We start from the raw sequence: 22,786 nt of genomic DNA on the forward strand, positions 1-22,786 counted from the left end.
ATGTCTGTGCATATTAAGGATCCCCAGGGGGTCAAAATTATTCCGGAGCCCTCCGCTACGGCACCTCTTTCTCTATTCTCTCAGTCCCTCCTTTAATGTTTCCCTTACGGCGCGGTTCAGGTGTCCGCGGTTTCGTGAGTCAGATACTGCGCCATCTCCTTTCTTCAAAAACCAATTTCCGATTTTTCAAGAAGGGAATGGCGCCTTTTGTGCTCTACGATGCCAGTGCGCGTTATATCCACAGGTGGTCGAAATGACTAAATCGAAAGCTTTATTGGCCGCAAACTCGCAATTTCGCCGTGGCGGTGGTCCATCGAGGCACATGACGTCACAACGCGCGCCTCGCCACGGAAGGTTACTGTGCTTCGCGCGCTCTCCGCGCCATCTGGCATGACGTCACACCGCGCCGCTCGCCGCGGCCGCCGTTTGGTAGGACATGACACGGCGTTCCTCGTCGTTGCGCTCGCCTCCGCTCGCTTCGCAAGCTGCGTCGCATGCGTGAAAAGATGCCACAGGATTCAAAAGGAGAGCTGGCGTGCGCCGCAACCACAGTTGAGGTGACAGTATGGATGGCGACAATTGTGATAAGCTGGAGGAGGCCTGGTATCGACAGTGGAACGAGATGAAGAGGAAATTAATCGCCTAGGAAACAGACGAACAGCGCGCCGAACGACTGGCTAAACGCCGCCGTAAATATGCCGCCGCGAGACGGGCGCGTTTAACGTCCTGTGTCTCGACCGCTAGCAGCAGCGACAGCAGCCGGAGGAGAGTTCTGAGTCCTGCTTCACTGAAGACGGCCCGTGATGAACGATGGAATGTGACCAAGAGACTTCAGCGGCGGGCTCAAGAAACCGAAGAACAACGTGCCGTTAGCCTAGAGAATAGGCGTAAGAGTGACGCGACCCCTTCAATCCTTGGATAGCCTCGGTGCTGAAATCAAACACGGACCTACAGGTCATACTGGACGTTTATGCCTGTGCTTCATACGTTGTGGAATATTTGAACAAGGCCAACCGCAGAGTTTCAAGTTTGCTTTCACTACATATATCCTGGCATAGCCGAGCTAAGCCACTGCCATTTTTGCAGAGACCTCCGCTACGGCACCTATTTCTTCCTCTCATCTCTCGGTACCTCCTTTATTCCTTCCTTGTGGCACGGTTCAGGTAGCCGCCGAGATGTGGGACACATACTGCGCCATTTCCTTTCCCCAAAAACTAATTTCAGTTTCAAGGAAATGGCGCAGTACCTGTGTCTTATCTCGGTAGACATCCGAACCGCGCCGTAAGGGAAGGGATAGAGGAGGGAGTAAAAGAAGAAAGGTAGAAAGAAGGGCCGTGGTGGAGGTCTCCGGAATAGTTTCGGTCGCCTGAGGATCTTCAACGTGCACTGACATCTGACATCGCCTTCATTGAAACGCGGCCGCCGGTGTCGGGTTCCAACCCGGGCACTTCGCATCAGCCAGCCAGCCAGTTATGCGCTCTTCCTTTTCTCGAAATCAATATAGAACGCTAACGCCAATGGGCACGTTGAACGCAGGGGGGCTATAGCTTCAGTGCCGCGTTTCTGCCACAACGTTGTCAATCCAACCGCATGCAGCCGCACTTATGGCACTACCACCGCGTAGTTTAAAGCGCGACCGAGGTGTCTACTGTCCCAGGGGGCCAGGAATGCGCCTTTTCTTAGCTTTCGAAGCTCCCGCTGCATCGGCTTCAGCACAGCTGAGGTACGGTGACGTAACGTGGCTATCCTCCATTCAAGGCCATATGAAACACGAAGAACAAGCCACAAGCCACGGAAGTATAGTAGTAAAGCTTTCTATTTAAAAGGAAGTGTTACTCCTCGCTTACATTCAAGATATCTTTTGAGGAATGGGAAGACGCACTAATTGTCTCACTTCTCGGTGAACGCGTAAACCTCCCGCTAAAGGACGGGAGGAAGGCGGGAATGAGAGATTTTTTAACGCGCACTGAGCGCACAGCGCACGGGCGCCTTTCTGCGTTTCGCCCTTATCGAAACGCGCCCACCGTGGCGGGGTGAACGGGTGGTCTAATGAAACAGGAAGCAACAACGTGTCATCAGAAGTAATCGCGCATTCAGTCAAGCTCATGCCAATGCGTCATGTAAATACGGCTGGCAGCTTAGTATCGCTAAGCACGAAATGGGTGAATTCAACCCGACCGCGGCGGCCGCGTTTCGATGGAGGCGAAACACACAATAAGCCCGTGTGTTATGCAATGTCAGTGCACGTCAAAGATCCCCAGGTGGTCAAAATTATTCCGGAGACCTCCACTCGGCATCTCATTCTTCCTTTATTTCACTGCCTCCTTTATCCCTTCGCTCACGGCGCGGTTCTGGTGTCCACCGAGTTATGTGAGACAGCTACTGCGCCATTTGCTTTCCTCAGAACCATTTTTTAGCTTTATTGAAGGTGTTCACCTCCGCCACGTACTTCAAAACGTGACAGGCCTCCTGTGACCCATGGATCCAGTTATGCGCCTTTCATTTCCTTAAAATCAATGGTCTACACGCTGTAAACGCCGCCGTCGCCAATGAGCCCAAATAAATGCCTTTAAGGAAAGATTATGGCGCAGTAATTCTCGAACTCATCGGTGGCCACTCGAACCCCGCCGTAAGGGAACAGAGGAAGGTGGGACTTAAAGAAAAAAGAAAAAGAGGTGCCGTAGTGGAGGGCTCTGGAATAATTTCGATCACCTGAGGATGTCAATTGCACTGACATCAACATCAACAATGCGACTGCTCCTCTCAGGGTCCACAAAAACTCATCGACGCGCACATCACGGCTCGTCCGAATGGCAACCACACAGACAGAAGGGTCCTCAGGAGCGTCAGTATTAAGAGCCCCTCACCTTCTTACTAAAGCTATCACAAGCACCTGGAGAGCATAGTTCAAGGTTACTCCCCTTCTAATAAGCATGCACTCGACGTACCACCAAGGATGAAAAAAAGGAAGGGCAAAGTGAATCTCAGAAACACTAAGGCATGCAAGAAGTCGCCCTTCTACGTCGGTCCGCCGGTCCCGAAGGTACACTAGCCGTAGTGGCGGTTGGGCACAAAGGGCAAATGGTCGATGGACTTAACAGCAGTCAGCCACAATAGAACAGCTGAAGAGGTGGCAGCAGCTCTCGCAGCCACGCATCCAGCCTAAAAATACATGCCCACAGAAGCAAAAATAGCACACCAAAACGTCGTTTAGGACATGATTGTCCCGCTTGCGTCCTTGATACTCTAAACCAGACAAGCCTATGTTGACATCGAAGGGTTCATGTTGATACCTGGCCACAACGTATAGATATGGACGTGTTGACACAATTCCGCTCGAGCTTTTCTTCCACGGGGCCCCACTGTACTGCATCGGAGTTGAACCAGTTCGATCCACTCCCAACATACGAGATACTACACCTCAGATTAGAGCGGCACACATTATCCCTCACCTGCCGAAAACCTTAGTCAACACGAGATTTACCTCTGTAGACTACAGACTGTCATCCCATAGCGCTCAAATATGAAAATACAGAATTTGTTGAGAGAAGGCAGACCTGTTCCATATTGTATGGGCCCTCCAAAGAAACAATGATTGATATAACAGCCTACACGGGATGGGTGAGGGCGGAACTGTCCATGTCGAAAGAAGGACATCAGCGTCAGCTTATCGAACGCGCAAGAGCAGCAGCAGAAACCACTGCAATGCCGCGTTTCTGCCCCCACGTTGTCAACGCATGCAGCGCACACCTCTGTCATTACCGCCACGTAGCTCAAAGCATGACTGAGGTGTCCACTCACCCAAAGGGCCAGGTATGCGCCTTTCCTTTCCTTAAAAAGATTTGAGTCTACTGAACGCCGGCAGCCTATTGCTCCAGGGCGGCGTTTCTGCCTGTACCTTGCCTTGGCAAAGGAAGTGGGGAAAGCAAACAAACGGGTGCTACTCCGATTATTGACGAATACACTGCCTTGCCTGGCAGCACTAAACACTTCCATCCCGCGTTCACTCGCGAGTGCAAACACTGTGGGGAGCCAGCCGGCTGACATCTGCCCATCTGCCACATGGTTTCGGCTTGCCAGCGCAACTCAGCTCCCCCCCCCCCCTCGCCCAAGACCTACCAGAGAGGAATGGGAGGCGGCGCTGCTTGTTTGCTCGTACCTTCAGGCCCAAAAGGTTTTGGTCAAGAGGGCTAGGCCGGCGGCTTCGACCAATCTGGTCCCGGAAAAAGGGATCCGCCGATTGCGGGGCTTTTAAAAGACCCTCACCTCTTTTATTCAATAAAGGCTTTACACCGCCACTACCACAACGTTGTCACACGCCTGGGAATATATATTTATTTATGCTATGCTCTGGACAGACCCACAAACATCGAAATAACTTGATCAGGGTGTACCCATTGGAACAGCCATGCACACAGTACCAGAAAGAATGGCTGAGAAACAGACTTGAATAGCGTTGGTCAAATGTTTAGGGAGCGTTCGCTCTCGCCCTACGATAAGCTTGCCGTCCCGGTTATCTCAGTTACCGACGGATCCCTTGAAGCAGTGGTTCCGGGCTCGAACCCCGGACCAGGACGAATTTTTTTTAACTGCGAAGTTTCTGAGAATGCTATCTAGCTTTCCTTTGTAGCTGCGCTTGGGTGGATGCCAGTGAGTAATTAGGCCTTTATTACAAAGACTTGAATAGTGCAACGTGTCCTGGCTTTGCACCGTAGTAATAGCATAACGCTGAACAGTAGCTGCGTTTACCACCCTACGGTCCTAAAGAGCGTAGGCGCCGATGTGGACGCCGTGGGGGGTTAGCAGTAATCATACTAATCATAATCATTAATAACTCATCCGCACATGGCTAATAATGATTTTTAGTTCCAAAGCACTTCTCTCGGGTTTCAGCAATGTCTGCGTGAAGCCACTGAGTAACTGGGTCACTGGTTTAGTGGACTCCTCAAAGGTGGTGGCGGCTGCCTACAAATCAATATATTAAGCGTGTGCAGCCCGCCTAAGAACCGACATTCTAGGCCAGGCCATCTCGTTAAAATGTTCCTGGAGCTGGCGGGCAAAGCTCCCTGTGTAATTCGGAGGGGAGGGGGCGGCGGCGGGGGTCCTCAACGCCCCGCACTCTGTGTGGGGCAACCCGAAGGCCACAATTAAAGGTCGAAAATTGACCGAAATAATTAAAGAAGAGAGACTCACGCTAACAACGCACCTTGCGTTTCCAACCAGACTGAAAATAAGCGTCTGCCGGGGTACCTGCCCAGACCTTACGCTTGTAAAAAAGCAGCTAACCCGAATATGAGTTATACAGACCAGCAGCTGGGTAGCGACCACTATATATTCACCACCAGCGTCAGTATCGGCAGATCAAAACAAGAAAAGATCGGATCTGCTCGACTCGCGAACTGGGACAAATGGAGGGAATCTCGCTCCTCTTCGAGCAGTCCCATTGCGGACACAGACGACTGGACTCGGGACATCAGGAACGAACTATGATTTAGAACTCGATTTACAAAAGAGGTCGAAACGACGTAAGAGTGTCCCGCGGTCGACGCAATTCTACATCTGTTGGAAGCACGGCGCTCTCTCACCAAGAGATGCAGAAAAGAGGCACATAGTCGCAAGTTACGGCTCCGCATTGAGCATGTCAACGCCTAAGCTGAGAAGTACGCATGCTCCCTTGACCAACAATACTCCAATTCGCTATGCGAATGTCTGCAGCGCACTCACGGGGGGTTTATAACGTGGTTCTTGAGATCTCTCATCGCCTCTAGAAACAGAAAATGCGCAACCCATGATCGGATGAACGAGGTCGTCCGCTGCACCCTGGGTACCAACGAGGAAATACTAGAACTGTTGTAGGACAGGTTCTTATGCGCAAGCCCACACATACCCCATCTCGAGCATGCTGGTATGCCCAACGAGGCCCTTGATGACACGGTCACGATGGAAGTAGTCAGGGCGCAACTTGATTCCATGAGAAAAAAAAACACCCCACCGAGGCCAGATAAGGTGACCGCCCGGCGCCTATACTGTCTCCCTGATGACCAGATTCCATCATTAGTCCAATATTTCAACGAGCAACACTGGGATATTGAGGCAGTTTAGCTCTTAACCTTTTCTCAGTGCCAACAGAAGGCTTAAGATTCCGTTGGTTGAAGGGCTTACCCAACAATTCTGCACAAAAACAGTATTGAACTAGAAATACGCAAGCAATTTTTTTATTCATCGTTAAGATATCCCTATCAATATTTCCGCAGCCCTCCCGTTGAGAGGCGTGCATTTGTTCTTATTAACATTCCTATTAACGTCAAAAGCGTTAATCACTTTCTATGAGTTAATTGCTTGGAGCGAGGGATGATAAAACGACTTTGCTGCACATCTGAAGAATGCGCCGTTACCTGCAATATTAACGCGACAGCGTTAAGGAGCTCGCGTCGCAGAAAAGTCGCTGTCTTCGGCGTCTTACATTACCGGACATTACAGTACCAGGACGTTACCGTACGTGCTGCTTGAGGGCGGCCGCAATCACTTCTGAAATAGCGTTTGTACCTGCTTTACCTAAGACGACTCAGCCTCCTATTTCGCACAAGACGTCATGAAGGTGCGGGTAGCGTGCAATTCACTGCATATCCAAAATTTCTCACCAATTGCAAGAAGGACGGTTTTGCCCGAGCCGCCACGGTGGCTAAGTGGTATATAATGCACGGCTGCTGACCCGAACGACGCGGTTGCGTTTCGATGAAGGCGAAATGCTAGAAGCTCGTTTATTGTACGATGCCAATGCACGTTAAAGAACACCAGCTGGTCGAACTTATCCGGTGCCCTTCACTACTGCGTCCCTCATGGCCTGAGTCGCTTTGGGAGGTTTTATAAACCAAGTTTTTAAAAACCTAACGTCACAAGAGAGAACGCCTCAGCAAAAACTTGTGCTTCGTGTCAAAACTAACACCATACCGCTGATAAGTAACTAAGTTTCTTGCCCTAGGGTCCTCAGAAACACACTCGGCATGTCCACGCACTCGCAGACTCTAGCGAACCTTCATGATAATTCCAGCACTCACCTTTGTTTCGTCGCCACCTAGAATCCTCAAAACTGACGGCATCCTTCCCTACTGAGGGTGCTGTGCTGGAAGACAGGTATGGGCGCCTGGTACTCCGATGACATGCAGGGGAACGCGGAACACTGCAGCGGAGAACACCGACCACCTTCTCAGTATGAAGCTCATCAGCTACTGAACCAAGAACAAAAGAAGGAACGCTCGCCAAGAATCGGCGTCGCTCCCGCACGTGTCTCGCGCGTCCCTCGTGTTCGAATAATGCTCGCGTGAGTGAGTGGTTGAGTAGGAGTGGAAAGGGGAAGGCACGAGCTTGTCTACTGGTGGCTCGACCACCACGTACACTGCCGGCGTGCCGATAGAAGTATGGTGAGGAGGGGGAGAAAGGATAGGTAAAGGGAGGACATGCTCGCGAGCCCACCTTCTCTCCCTTTAGAATACACCAATGCGGTGCGCGTGGAGGCGGCTGACACGTGCACAAACGAGCGTTCGCCCTCGCGGTGGTGAACAGTTCCCGCAACCCGCTGGCAGCGGCGTCTATCGAGACCAACTGCTTCGAGACTGCGGAGGAGAGGCGAATAGGTTCATCTACTGCCGGTATAAAAAATTGGCAAATGAAAATGGATTGGATTTGAGGAAGGGAAATGACGCAGTAATGGTCTGACATATCTCGGTGGGCACCCGCACCGCGCCGTTAAGGGAGGGATAAAGGAGGGAGTGACAGACTGAAGGAGGGAATCGGTGCCGTATCGGAGGTCTCCCGAATAATTTCGACCACCTGTGAACCTTCAACCTGCCCTGACATCAGACAGCACACCAGCGCCTTTTGCGCGGTTGAGGTGTCCAACGATATATGAGAGAGATACTGCGCAATTTCCTATTCACAAAAACTCATTAATATTATTATTTCGCATCCACAGAAACGGGCCCGCTGCGATCGGGTTCGAACCCGGGTACACTGGCTCAGTAGACGAGCGCCCTAGCCACTGGGCTAATGCGGCGCGTAACTCAAAATTAGACGTTCGCGATTTCACGAGGGATAGAGGCGTACAGGTAGGCTGAAAAACTGTAAGTGGATGGTTCACATTCTTTAGGATGTGGAGCGATGTGGCTGTAATACGAAAAGAAATGGACTGCGTTGTTATGGAAGGGATAAAGGAGGGACTAAGAAAATAAAGGATGAAAGAGGTGCCGTAATGGTTGGCTCTTGAATAATTTCGGCCACAAGGGAATCTAACGTGCACTGACATCGCACAGCACACGAGTGCCTTAGCGTTTCGCCTCCATTGAAGCGCTGCCGCCGCGGTCGGTTTTGAATTCGGGAACTCCGTGTTCGAACCCTGACTATCCGAACCCGGGTTCGAACCAGGAGATTGTTCGTTCAAGGAGTTTTTCAGGGAGGGCTCGGATCTCATTTCACAGCATTACCAACCATTTTAAGCAGGAGAGGCGCGTTTATTTCACTCCAGACAAATCTTTCAACTAAGGCGTAGTCTTCAAGCGCGCTCGTTTCTAAACCTTCTCTGCGAGCGCATATAGGTACATCCTAACCAGCATAACCCGCAGTGTAAGCGCTCAGGCATTCGAGACACTTGTGATCACATCCTATGAGACTGCAGGAAAGAATCTAAATTAAATATTGGTTTTTGTGGAAAGGAAGTGCCGCAGTAGCTGTCATGTATCTCGGTGAACACCCGAACCACACAGTAAGGAAGGCGATAAATGGGGGAGTGAAAAGGAAGAGGTGCCGTGTTGGAGGTCTCCGGAATAATATACACCATCTAGGGATCTTTAACGCGCACTGACATCGCACAACACACGGGAGCGTTTTGCGTTTTTTTTTAATAAAGTTCCTTCTCTAGAGCAATGGGAGGCCGTGGTGACCAGCTTGGACTCAAGGACGCAAGTCTGGGTCATAGAGTGGGCCGACTAGGTCGCCAACAGCCATGGGGTAACGGCCAAATAGCATCTCTCTCCTGCAACCAGCTCTTTTCGAAAGAACATGTATCTCCTGTAGCCGGCTCTTTTCGGCGAAATAATTGTTTTGAATTAAGTATATTACAGCAAAAGCGATTACAGGCTTGTTACGTTATATAAACCTGACAGGGTGCCTTCCTCGCTGCTGGCCTAAAGGCCTAGCCAGTTAAACATTCAATACCGGGAAATGAAAGACGCGGTGAGTTTATCACATCTTAGTGGACACCTCAACCATGCCGTGAGTTAAGGGAGTTCGAGGTTGTGTCTGGAATAGCGTTGCTTTTACTGCGAATGTTCAAAACTTTATGAACACAATCCTTTCTTGAGCCTTGTTTGCATGAATGTAACAGAAGTCGACTCCAGTCGCCTTATTAAGGGAGAGTACAAAACGTGGAAGGGAGAGAGTAAAGGGTGAGTCAGGCCTTTCTTTCAAAAAACCTGCTCTTTCCCTCAAAAGAAGAGCTAGAGTGAACCTCTGTCGCATTCATGTAAAAGGGACTGTATATCAAAAGATTTCACTATAACAATCAATATATCCGCGGACCTATCGTCGACAGGCCTGCATTTTTCCTTATTAACGTGTTTGCTGTCGCCAAACCGTTTCCATTGGTTTTTATGTGAGTCGTAACTGCTGGATGTAAGCCATCAAAAAATTCGAAAGAAATATCTTGATACACATCGTAAAAAAGGACCATTACGCTGAATATTTCCATAACAATAAAATTTCTAATCAAAATATTGGTCCAAGAATGCTGGACATGTGCTTCTGTGGTCAAGTCGATACCTTGGTCGGGCTTTGAGGTACTTAACTGTGGTGTCCACTAGCAGAAACCCGTGATTTCGAACGGTTTTTCATGCTCATGAATGCTAAACAGCCTGCCATTATTTTTCGCTTCATGAGTTCGTTGGTTTAGGCTATCGAACTAATCCGATGGATACCGTTGAACTGCACCTTGTACAGCTGTCGCTTATCTTAACCATACATTCAGCTTCATTCAGTAAGGTGCCTCTATGGACCGTAATGTCGCTGTAAAACCAGGGAATTACGATACATGCTGTTTAAAGACGGCAACAACCACTTCTGAAGCGGCGTTCGCACCTGCTCTACCTATGACGACCTCCCTCGTATTTCGCACATGACGGGATCAAGGTGCGGGTAGCGTTCCATTTACTGCGAATGTTCAAAACTTCCGCACAAATTGCAAGAGGGACGCATTTGCCTGAGACGCCGCGGTGACTCAGTGGTTTTAATGCCAGGCTGCTAAACAAAGAGACCTTAGTTCGATCCCGGCCCTAGGCGGTCGCATTGCAATGTAGGAGAAAATTTAGAGGCTCTTGTACAATGCGATATCGCCGCACGTTAAGAACTCTAGTCGGTCAAGATTTCAGCAGCAGTCTACTACGGCGTTCCTTAAAGGCGGAGTCACTTCGACACTTCGAACCCCATAAAATCAGGCTTTTAAAAGCTCACGTCACCATAAAGAAGGCCCCCCGGAAAAGTCAAGCGCTTCCTGTGGATCTCTTGCCCCTCAGTAACAGCATACAACCGAACAGTAACTACGTTTCTTGCCCTAGAGTCCTCAGAAACGTTCACGCACTCTCAAACGCAAGCGAAGTATCATGATAATTCCAGCACTCACCTCTCAGTGGCCGTCACCGAGACTACCCTGGGTGCTGGGCTGGAAGACGTGAATGTGGGTACCTCCGTTGTTCTCCGATGAGATGAAGTCGAACGGCAAACACTGCAGCGTAGAACATTGACCCCCTTAGTTGTTTTTGCCTGAAAGATGATGGCACATACCCACGGTGGGGGATTGGCTAGGGTTTGGTGCAGATCCAAACAGGGAAGTTTGAAGCTCATCGACGACTGAACCATGGACAAAACCAATGCTCACCAAGAACCGGCATCGATCTCGCACATGCCTCGCGCTTGCCCCATTTTCGAATATTGGTCGCAAGCCCACCTCCTCTTCCTTTATAATACACGAATACGGTGCACGTGCAGGCGGCAGAGCACGAGCACAAACCAGCGTTTGCACACACACTGGCGCCTTAGCGTTTCGCGTTCATCGAAACGCAGCTGTCGCAACGGCTGCTTTTTGATGGAGGCGAAACGCTAAGGCGTCCGTGTGCTCTGCGATGTCAGCGCACGTTAAAGATCCCCAGGCGGTGGAAATTATTCCTGAGCCCACCACCACGGCACCTCTTTCCTCCTTTCTTCTTTCAATCCTTCCTTTATTCCTTCGCTTAAGCGCGGCACAGGTGTCAGCCTAAATGTGAGAGATATTGCGTAATTTCCTTTCCCCAAAAACCTGCCGCGGTAGCTGAGTGGTAAGGGCACTTGGCTACTGATCCGGAGTTCGCGGGTTCGAATCCGACCGCTGCGGCTGCGTTTTATGGAGGCAAAACGCTAAGGCGCCCGTGTGCAGTGCGATGTCAGTGCACGTTAAAGATCCCCTGGTGGTCGAAATTATTCCGGAGCCCTCCACTACGCCCCTCTTTTTTCCTTTCTTCTTTCACTCGCTCCGCCCCGCCGCGGTGGCTCAGTGGTTAGGGCGCTCGACTACTGATCCGGAGTTCCCGGGTTCAAACCCGACCGCGGCGGCTGCGTTTTTATGGAGGAAAAACGCTAAGGCGCCCGTGTGCTGTGCGATGTCAGTGCACGTTAAAGATCCCCAGGTGGTCGAAATTATTCCGGAGCCCTGCACTACAGCACCTCTTCCTTTCTTCTTTCACTCCCTCCTTTATCCCTTCCCTTACGGCGCGGTTCAGGTGTCCAACGATATACGAGACAGATACTGCGCCATTTCCTTTCCCCCAGAACCAATTATTATTATTATTTTCTGTCGCGGCGACGAAAGGGTCCAGCAACACGCCGGCAGCCGCGTTTCTCGAGACCAGAGAGAGAGGAAACTTTATTGCCACAAAAGAAGGGTTCCTGGATATTAGCAGAAGGGCCAGGTGTCCCGTTAGCTGATAACTGGCGGCGACGTCTTCGGCGCACTCGATGGTTCCCGCCTACACGGCGGGGTCCGAGCTGTGCAGCACTGCTTCCCAGGCTTCTGTTGCGGCAGCTTCTATTAAGAGCTTCCGGAGGGGGATCCACCGGGGTGTTCCGTAGCATATGATCGAGGGTGGCAGTGCTGCCGCAGTGGATGCAGGTGGGGTCTATGAGGTCAAGGGAGATGTGGGCGTAAATGGACGGGTTCGGGTAAGAAGGGGTTTTAAGTCTTCTCCAAGCCACCTCTTAGTGTTTGGAGAATGACTTGGCCAACTCTAGACCAACTCTTTCGGGGCTGAGGAGGAGGTGGCAATTGCTTAAGCTACAGCCAGTATAGCCCTGCTGGCATTATATTCAGCTACTTAAAATTGGCGTTTCCCAATTTTGCGATGATAATACATCGCAACCGCATCCTAAAGAATGCAAACCATCCACTTAACAGTGTTTGGATTGATTTGTGCCCCCGCTTACTCTGAGAATCCGGGGAAAGGGGCAGCTCCAAATGTAGTCCGAGGTTTCGTTGAGCAGCTAGTGGGCTCGACCGCTCCTTCGCATTTTTTGAGGGAAGTCTTAACCTCATTTGACGGCAAAGTGAACTATTTAGGATGGAGAGGAGCGTTTATCCAACCACCCAGTCGCCACTCCAGAAAATCTTTAGAACTGAGGAAACAATGTGGTTGGTTTTCAAGACCGCTCGGCCGTTTCTAAACCCTTCGCTGCTAACCCATGTTTTTCTCGCCACCATAATCCCCAGTGTAGGCGCTCTGGTTACTCCAGCCACTTATGATCACATCCTGTGAGACTGCAAGAAAGAACCGCCTCCGCCGGATTACTAGTGCGTTGAGCGGCCGTGCCGGCCAGCTCAGACCGGACGCAAGGCTGGCTGACTGAGTGGGCCGACCAGGTCGCCAACAGCCACAGGCTAAGGGCCATGCGACATTACTCCTGTAACCAGCTCTTTTCGACGAAATAAATATTTTTCGATAAAGTTCAGTATTGCGAAAGCGATTAAAGCTTTACCACGTGATATATTACAAACCATACAGGGCGCCTTCCTCGGTGCTGGCCAAGGAGCCTAACCAGTAAATCACTGAGTGGACACGTATACCACGCCGTGAGTTAAGGAATGGAGGAGAAAGTCTAGAAATTAAGTACTCCAGTGGAGGTCTCCGGAATAATTTTGACCCATACTGAAAAACAGCGCACCCAATACCGGGACGAAGAAAAGAAACGACATGACAACACTAGTGTTCTTTTCTTCGTCCCGGTATTGTGTGCGCTGTTTTTCAGTTTGAGTACATACCAACTCGCCCAGTCTTCTACTTTGGCATAATTTTGACCACCTGAAGGTCTTTTTGAGGATCACAGGTGGTCGAAAGTACTCCGAAGCTCTCCACTATGGCACCTTCATTTCTTTCACTCTTTCCTTCTCTTCCACGACGGCGCGGTTCTGGTGTCCACCAAGTGAGAAAGACTGTGCCTATCTCTTGCTGCAATTTTTAAAACTTTCTTTTTACCCTCTTGATTTGAGGAAAGAAAATTGGAGGACACTTAAGCTTCGCCTTTAAGAGCGGAACACGACAGCTTGTTGCAGCACTGCCAGGGAGTCCACGGAACGCCACCGCCAGTTCGGCGCGACGCCCTGCCCGTTAGAGAAATCGCTCTCGTACGTACTGTGAAACGAATACGTGTAGCGGCAGACCACGTAGAAGCACTGCCAGGCGCCTTGCCTGCCAAACGCCTTTAACCTTCACTGACGTCGCACATCAATCGGGCGCCTTTTGCCCTTCGCCTCCATCGAAACGCGGCCGCAGGGGTCGAGTTCTAACCCGGATACTCAGGCTCAGTAGACAAGCGTCTTAACAACTGAGCCACTGCAGCGGGTTCGTAGCGAATCCCTCGTTGGTTTCTGCAGAGCGTCTCGCGCTATGTTCTCTCTACTTGCAATCGGTGCCTGCCCTCGATTTCATTTTGCCGTGCTTGGCACATAGACACACAGCACTGAAACCTGGGTAGTGCAGCTAGGTGTCCAACGATATATGAGGCAGATACTGTGCCATTTCCTTTCACCAAAACCCAATAATAATAATAATAATAATAATAATAATAATAATAATAATAATAATAATAATAATAATAATAATAATAATAATAATTAATATTATTATTATTATTATTATTATTATTATTATTATTATTATTATTATTATTATTATTAATATTATTATTATTATTATTAATATTATTACTAGAAGTGCTTTCGCTCTAAAATACCTTTTGAAAATTGGTTTTTGGGGAAAGGAAATGGCGCAGTATCTGTCTTCACATCTCGGCAAACACCTGATTTGCGCTGTAAGGGAAGGGATAAAGGATAGGATGAAGGAAGAAATGAAGAGGTGCCATAGTGGAGAGTTGCAGAATAATTTCGACCATCTGGGCATCTTAAACCCGGGTTCAAACCCGACCGCGGCGGCTGCGTTTTTATGGAGGAAAACCGCTAAGGCGCCCGTGTGCTCTGCGATGTCAGTGCACGTTAAAGATCCCCAGGTGGTCGAAGTTATTCCGGAGCCCTCCACTACGGCACCTCTTTCTTCCTTTATTTTTCACTCCCTCCTTATTCCTTCCATTAAGGCGTGGTTCAGGTGTCCAACGATACATGAAACAGATACTGCAACATCTCCTTTCCCTCCAAAACCAATAAAAAAATCAAAAAATCTTTATCCTGCACTGACATCGCACAGCACACAAGCGCTTTTGTTTTTCTCCTCCTATAGGAAAACACGGCCGCCGCGGTTGGGTTTGAACTCGGGTACTTCCGGATCAGTAGACGAACTCCTTAACCACTGAACCACCGCTTCGGGTCTAAAATACTTTTTAGTACACCTGAACCCTGCCGTAAGAAAAAAAACAAAGGAAGAAAGAGGGGCTCCGGAATAATTTCGACCACCTGGGGATCTTGAACCTGCACTGGCATCGCCCGGGCCCCTCAGAAATTTGGTGTTAATAATAATAATAATAATTGGTTTTTGGGGAAAGGAAATGGCGCAGTATCTGTCTCATATATCTTTGGACACCTGAACCGCGCCATAAGGGTAGGGATAAAGGAGGGAGTGAAAGAAGAAAGGAAGAATAGGTGCCGTAGTGGAGGGCTCCGGAATAATTTCGACCACCTGGGGATCTTTAAGGTGCACTGACATCGCACAGCACACGGGCGCCTTAGCATTTTTCCTCCATAAAAACGCAGCCGCCGCGGTCGGGTTCGAGCCCGGGAACTCCGGATCAGCAGTCGAGCGCCCTTACCACTGAGCCACCGCGGCGGGGCTGGTGTTAAATGCGAGAATACTTTTAATACCGAATATCTGACAGTGCAGTTTAAAGATCCCCAGGTGGTCGAAATTATTCCGGAGCCCTCCACTACGGCACGTCTTCTTTCCTTTCTTCTTTCTCTCCCTCCTTTATCCCTCCCTTTACGGCACGGTTCAGGTGTCCGCCGAGGTGTGAGACGCTCTGCGAAATTTCGTTTCCCCCAAAACCAATTTTAATTTTTATTTCCACGGATATCAGGTGGGTCACCTGATGATGTGCACAGAACGCACACCTCCTCACTTAAGAGCCGTCTTGTGCGACGTGTCTATTCCATACACCGCACTAACACTACTGACTTTTTCTACGGGTCTGACAATGGAGCCTTGCGAGGATAACACGAGCGCTGTCTACGGCCACGCAAAACGCTTAGGCATGTTTCATTCTGCTCGCATTACCAATGTGATAAATATTAGGACTCACTTTTCTGTCCACGCATTCCCCTTGCTGCCGTCTGAAAGCTCAAGGCGCGGCTGTCGGCTCCGGCCGCTGTTGTAGTTGACACGCCAGGTGACCGCTTGTCATTCGTGGTAGCATAGGGGTCCGCGCCACATCGTAGCTCACATAAAAGCCTTCCGCGACTCCGCACTTGAGCGGTTGCTTTTGTAGCTCACAAAACAACAAAGTGTTCTGCTGGCGCTGCGAGTCGGCGACAAAGCTACACGCTTCGCACGTGCTTACGATCGAATCGGGCTCGTGGGGCCAGCTTAGTTTCTCTCTCTTCTTTCCTTCAGCACAGCCCTCTTTATCGGTCTTCAATCTTCAGAAGTGAAATGAAAATCATGCGACATAGGGAATTCAAAATTATGCATATTTCGCGCTGCTCGTACAAATTCATAAAAAAGACACGCTTTTGAATGCAAGAAAAAAACACTTTTTTATGCTTGGGATGAAATGCTTGGTAAATGAGTCTTTTACCTCACGTTGGCGGTCCTCCGACGAGTTTCATGCAACCCTTACGGATCTCTGCCTTCAAGCATGACATTTTGGTGGAATTTTATAGCAGCAATCCGAACATTAAAATCACCTTACGTCGGATATCTACTCATGCTGGGATGAAGGGAAATAAGTTCGTTCATGAACGGGCCTTCCAAATCAACATCCGGGCACCTTCGAGCCCTGGCCATCTTCAATGTCATTGAAAGACGCCGCAACACGCAGAGTAAATAGCCGAACGCGTCCAGAACACCAGTAAAAATCGCACAATCTTACCTCAAGCTAGCCCATCACTGAACACGGATCAAGCACATGTACTTCGCAAAGTTCAAACTTACGCTCTCTGCACCACACTAATGCTCTAAAACTTCGGATGTCGGGACACAGCTCAGTGTCCCGACTGTCTGAAGACCAAGGCAGACAAAGAACACATTCTGTACTCATGTAACACTGCCTTTTCCTGTCCTTATTTTTCTTGCCTTTCCGCTCCTTCCTCGAGTGCTTGACTTCACTCGGGCTCGGCAGATCTTCAGCGGATGTTAGCGGAGCAAGCGCACTTTTGCACGGGGCCCTTGTGCTGGCCCAAATAAAGTTTTTTCCTCCTCCTCTGCGTTTTTATGGAGGAAAAGCGCTAAGGCGCCCGTGTGCTGTGCGATGTCAGTGCACGTTAAAGATCCCCAGGTGGTCGAAATTATTCCGGAGCCCTCCACTACGGACCTATTTGTTCCTCTCTTCTTTCACTCCCTCCTTTATCCCTTCCCTTACGGCGCTGTTCAGGTGTCCAACGACATATGAGACAGATACTGCGCCATTTCCTTTCCACCAAAAACCAATTATTATTATTATTACTCCTCCTCTGCCCTCCTCTCCTTTTTAACCTATATGCGCAGGCAATAAAGACAGTAAATTCGACGTCCCTTTCATACTCCGCGAAATTGGGGCTCCGCTTCTCGTTACCGCAATTCGACCTGCTACCGATGAGGCTCCTATCACTGAATCTATTCCCCGCAACCTTCGTGTCAGTGGCAAAGAGCAACTCTATAATAACCCTCATAACACCGCTTGGGAAGAAGGCTCTCTACTCTCATTCTGAACTTCCTCACTTATCACATTCCTAAACCCGGCAATTCACTCGCCGCTGCGAACCTCCGCTTCATCTCTCTTAATTCCTGCGTTGGCAAGGCAATAAAACGTACGGCGCTCACTAGGTCTTGTCGGCGTTAGGAGGCTTCTAAATAGCTTCCTCGCACCCTTAGAAACCCCGAAAGGACAGGTACAACTCTGCGTCACTGAATTCACCGGCCATAGCGAGGTCGTGCTGATATCTTCACAAAGAATATACAAGTTTCAACTAACCGCTTTTGAAGAGACTTTCAGGGACTAGCGAGTCCGATAATTTTTTAACACCTCCGTACAAACAACCGCAGAAGAGTGTGCGGGCAACCTCCGTCGAATCCACCCGCCTTTATTGGACATCCATCGCGCTGACACGCTCCGCGTCGCCTTTGCGCGGAGTCGGCTTTTCATCCAGGAATAGGCATCGCCTGACGAGGCTCCAGCCGCACTCTCCCAACGAGTCCAGCTGCGGGCGGCTGTCCTCGCGAGGCAAGCAGATACGCGCTCCTGCACCACGCCGGTCAGCCGCATGAAATCGTGCAAGCCACGAAGGCCCGCGGCAGCAGCTCGAATCATGCCGGTCGCCTCGGCCTCGCTCACTGAAGTCAGCTCGGCGACGCGCCCTTGCAAAGCGACGTGGCTGCGAACTCGATCCAAGGCATCGGCACCGTACCTGCGGTCATCGTAGGCGTCAGTGTTACAGAGTGCTCTTCCACCATTTCCCGAATGGCTAGTCAGGACTGAGAGCGCCAGATTAGTATGGCACTTCTTTGAGTTACGTTTGGTGCCATTTGGAGATTTAATCTCAAGAATCCGCTGGTCGCTACGCGTTGGACACTGACAACAGTAACTGCTTTCCTTGCAAAGATGCTCGAGCTGAGCTACGTAGCTCTGCTCGAGCCAGTCTGCAGGCCCGTCCAGTTTCCTTTTTATTCTCCCTCCAATCAGAACAACCGGAAGTGTGGAGTCGTGGTAGGCAGACCCGTGTGGTCGATATGCGAAATCATTTCTAGCTCTCTCTATTATTAGGATGCGTCTTTCGGCGCTTGTTATATGAACCCTTGTAGACAATGTGAATATTGAGATTCTTCGTTCCTACTCTCCTCCTGGCAAGGATTTAAAATGTGCCCTCCACGCGGAGCCTGGCAACTGGCTTCAACGGTGCTCGGGAATCACATCTGTTGTTACGGTAGGCTGAGTAGGGCATGATGAGAGCGGGGAATGCGTAACCAGCGGCTGGATTTCACCGGAACCTTCTGGAAAGGTGTTACTGTGGAAGGAGGAGGATAGGATAAGAGCGGTGAAATCCTTGACCGTTGTGGTTGCCACAGGATTACATAAAGGGTGGTTACAGAGGTACAAGAGGGTGTGGCGAGAGTGGGGCAGTGCGTAACTGAATATGGTTGCCATCGGAACCATCCCGATGGTGGTTACCGAGGAAGAAAGAGGGTGTCAGGAGTAACGGATTGAGTCACTGGAAGGTGGTTACCCCCGGAACCTTCTGAAGGGGGGTTACTACTGAAGGAAGGGGGGCTAGAGCAGATAGATGTGTAACCGCCGGGTGGTTACCGCAGGAACTACTGAAGGGTTGGTTACCAAGCACGTAGTATATGACGAGAGTAGAGGAACGTTTAACTGGAGGGTATACTTACCCCAGAACCTTCTAGAGGATGGTTTCTGTGGAAGGGAAAGATTACTACGAAAGCGAAGGAATGCGTAACTAGGAGCGGTTACCACCGCAGCAATTCAGAGGCTGTTTACCGTGAAAGGAGGAGGGTGGTTACCGGGGAAGGGTAATAAAAGACGTAACCTGAGGGTGGTTACCACAGGAAGCATCTGGGGCGGTCACATTTGAAAGATAAAGGTATGACGAGGGCGGGAGAACGCTTTAGGAACGGATAGTTACCACTGGAACCACCCGGAGGGATGTCACATTGGAAGGAGAAGAGTATGAAGAGGGCGGGAGAACGCGTTAGGGACGTGTGGGAACCACCTGAAGGGAGGTCACTGTGGAAGGATAAATGTAAAACGAGGGCGGGGGAAGGCGTTAGGGACAGGGTGGTTACCACCGGAACCACCTGAAGGGAAGTCACCGTTAAAGGATAAGGGTTTGTCGAGGGTGGGGGAATGCGTTAGGAACGGGTGGTTACCATTAAAACTTCCTTGGGGGAGGTCACAACGGAAGGAGGAAGGTATAGCGAAAGCGGAGGAATGCGTAACCGGAGGATAATTAATTCCCACCGTCGATGGCGCAAGGTGTGGCGAGAGCGAGGGGTGCGCAACTGGAGGACGGATGCACGGGAACCATCCGGAGTGTGGGTGACCTTTAAGGAGCAAGGGGAGTGTGACTGCCGGTTAACAAAAGCGCCGCCCGGGCACAGACTCCCCTGTGGACTAAACGGCAGATTGGAGAGGAGTGCTAGTCGAGGGACGTGCATGTGAGGAAGCGATACACGTGTGCATGTCGCACTCGAATTCTTTACCTCAGTAATAGTGAAATGAAAATGCCTGGACAGCTTTCGCTGAATCCCGCGTGATCAGTGGTAGTGTTAATTTTATTAAACTGCAATACTGACTCCTACATGGAAGACTAAACATTATAAATGTCATCCTAGTCCTACGTTGGCGGTATGCATACAAAAAAACTGACTCACTTTCAATGCGATTCATGCGGCAAAGGTGCCGCCGTGGTGGCTGAGTGCTTGAAATATGCTCTCGTGCTGACCCAAACGAGGTATGTTCGATCCAGGGCTGGGAGGTCGCATTTCGATCGAGGCGAAATACTAGAGGTCTCTCTACTGTGCGATGTCAGTGCACGCTAAAGAGGCACGGGTGGTCGAAATTATCCACAGGCCTCCAGTACTGCGTTTCTCATAGCCTGAGCCACTTTGGGACCATAAACTCGTTAAAATATCATGCGGCAGAGTGTGTTAGCGTGCGTGTTCTCCTCGAACCGAGCAGCCGCTGCTTTCTGGTGGCTTCAGACACTGCCAGCAGGTGGCGTGATCCAGTCCATCCATGATCATATGATCTACTAGACTCCCTTTCTACTCTCTCCCTTCTTCTTCTTCTTCTTCTCAAGTAATATGGCACATACCCACGTGGGGGGATTGGCCAAGGTATAGGGTAGAATGCCAATGAAGCATTTGCGCGGGGAAGGAAACGTCAGAAGACTGAATCAAGATAAAAAAAAATTGGGAAAAATAAAATGAATTCAAGAGGTATGAGTCATCCGGAATAGAATCACTCTCTCCCTACCTCTCCATTCTGATTACTTTTCTTCCTTTTCTCTCTCTATCTGCTCCCCCGAGCCCTCACAAGCCAGCGACAATTCCAACGCCAGACACTTTGCGGCAATGAGCATTCTAACGCCGACGCATTAAACAACTTAAAAATTTGCAATATTTCTTTAAATATATGATACTGACGCGCAAATGTGGAACAACGGACGGCTAACTAGGACTCAACATTTCAGCCAACTTTAGAGGTCGCTAACTGGGATCCGCAAAGTTATAGTTGCCTTATTCTGAACTTGATAATTTTGCACAAGTGTATTAGCGAGTGGATAGACATTTTCAAAAATCAATCGAAGTGCGCAGCAATATTCGAAACTGGGCTGTGCTTGTAGGACAGTAATGTGTTAACGATTCTTTTACGCTTTCCTCAGTAAAAGGATATACTATTATTCAGAGAGCCATAAAATGGTATATATCAAAATGAGAGACGTAATATGTCGTTTGCCAGAAAAAAAAGCTATAGAAAGCGATGTTTCGTTTCGGTGCGGTAATATGACAGGGCTTAGTGTGAAATATTGGGCCTCTTGTTCATTTTATATGTTACTGTTTTACTTACCGTGTATGAATATCACTAATGTTTTTTCTTCGCTTCCTTCTAGCCGCTCTTAGCCATCTGAACGCCTTTTCGGGGCACATGCCTTTCTGGCAAGACCTGGGCCGACCCAGACAAACGTGTTGCGCTTATCGTTTGAAATTACGTATTTTTTCTACCTTGATTACGGCTGACGTACATTATTCTTCACTCCGATTACTCTCTTTAATAAAATTGTGATCTAATCCGTGCTGCTCCTGGTTTACTCCACTGCAGAAATGCGCGAGTGCTGGCCCGTGCTCTGCTGCCAAGCATATACAACTACATGGACCCGATTGATCGCTGTCCTCCTTCCTGATGGATACCAGATGAACTGCGGGAAACAATTTAGGGTAGCGACAGGAGGCTAGGATAGAGTATGTGCAACAGAACCTAGCCAACAAAGAAAACATTACGCACACGGATGCGGCTGCATACGGAAGGACAAGACAACACAACAGAAATAGAGCGGTTGCAACGGCAATTAATCATGAGCTCAAAGAAATGGCCAGCGCAACTATGAGGGATGGCATTATTGAGGAGGCCGAAGAGGCTGCCATAGCCCTAGCGGCGGCAGTGGGCTACCGTGCTCAAAGGTCCCTAATAATTTTAACAGACTCGCAAACAGCATGCAGAAACCACAAGAGTGCCAAAATAGGGGGAACAGCGCTCCGCATCCTAAAGACAGTACAGACAGTCAAATTACCGCCGAAGGACAAACAATTGCAACACATAATAATGTGGGTAACGGGACACACAGGCGTCGCGGGGAATGCCGAGGCGGATAGGAGAGCTCGAGAGCTTACAATCCGAGCCTCCAACCAAACCAGCCTCGAGCAATGGTAATGGTATGTATGCTGATAGATTGGAAGACACAAGGACAGGGGTCCTGTTACTAGGAGATCGAAGACGGGACAATGACCTAATGTGCATAATAGTATACAATGCCTGTAATGTTTCAATGTCGTACTGACTGAGAGCGGGAAAACGAAAATAGAATGGGAGTCGCCCCGTATTTTGAAGGAAATTTCGCACAGCAGAGCGCACACTCCTGTCGCTTCGTCCAAGCAAAGAAGGGCCATTGGAAAGAACAACCGCGGAGGACACAGGCAAACCCAGTTGCTGAAATTGAATTTGCGAAAGACGCTTCCTCAAATGAGAGAAGCGGCGGCAGAACAGCAAGAAGTGGTCTATTGTCTCAGGTTCGGCACAAAAAGGCCACAATGGGGAAGCCGCCAGGCCAGATCTGTGAAGGTAGAAATTTAGAAAGGGAACCCGGCAACGCAAACACGTGAAAGAGACTTCGTCTGCGCGAGCGCCAGTCTTTGCTACTCCAAGGATGCAGAATATATGGGTATGTGCCATCAGTTTAGAGGCAACAACAACTTCGTTGCTGATTCTTTGCTGGTTGACGGTTCGAAAGCGCCCCCCCCCCTTACCCCATCGCTATCGCCATCGTCTGACCGGCGAGCAC

Source organism: Amblyomma americanum, chromosome 10 (assembly GCF_052857255.1).
Source record: "Amblyomma americanum isolate KBUSLIRL-KWMA chromosome 10, ASM5285725v1, whole genome shotgun sequence".
In the NCBI taxonomy this organism is placed as follows: Eukaryota; Metazoa; Arthropoda; class Arachnida; order Ixodida; family Ixodidae; genus Amblyomma; species Amblyomma americanum.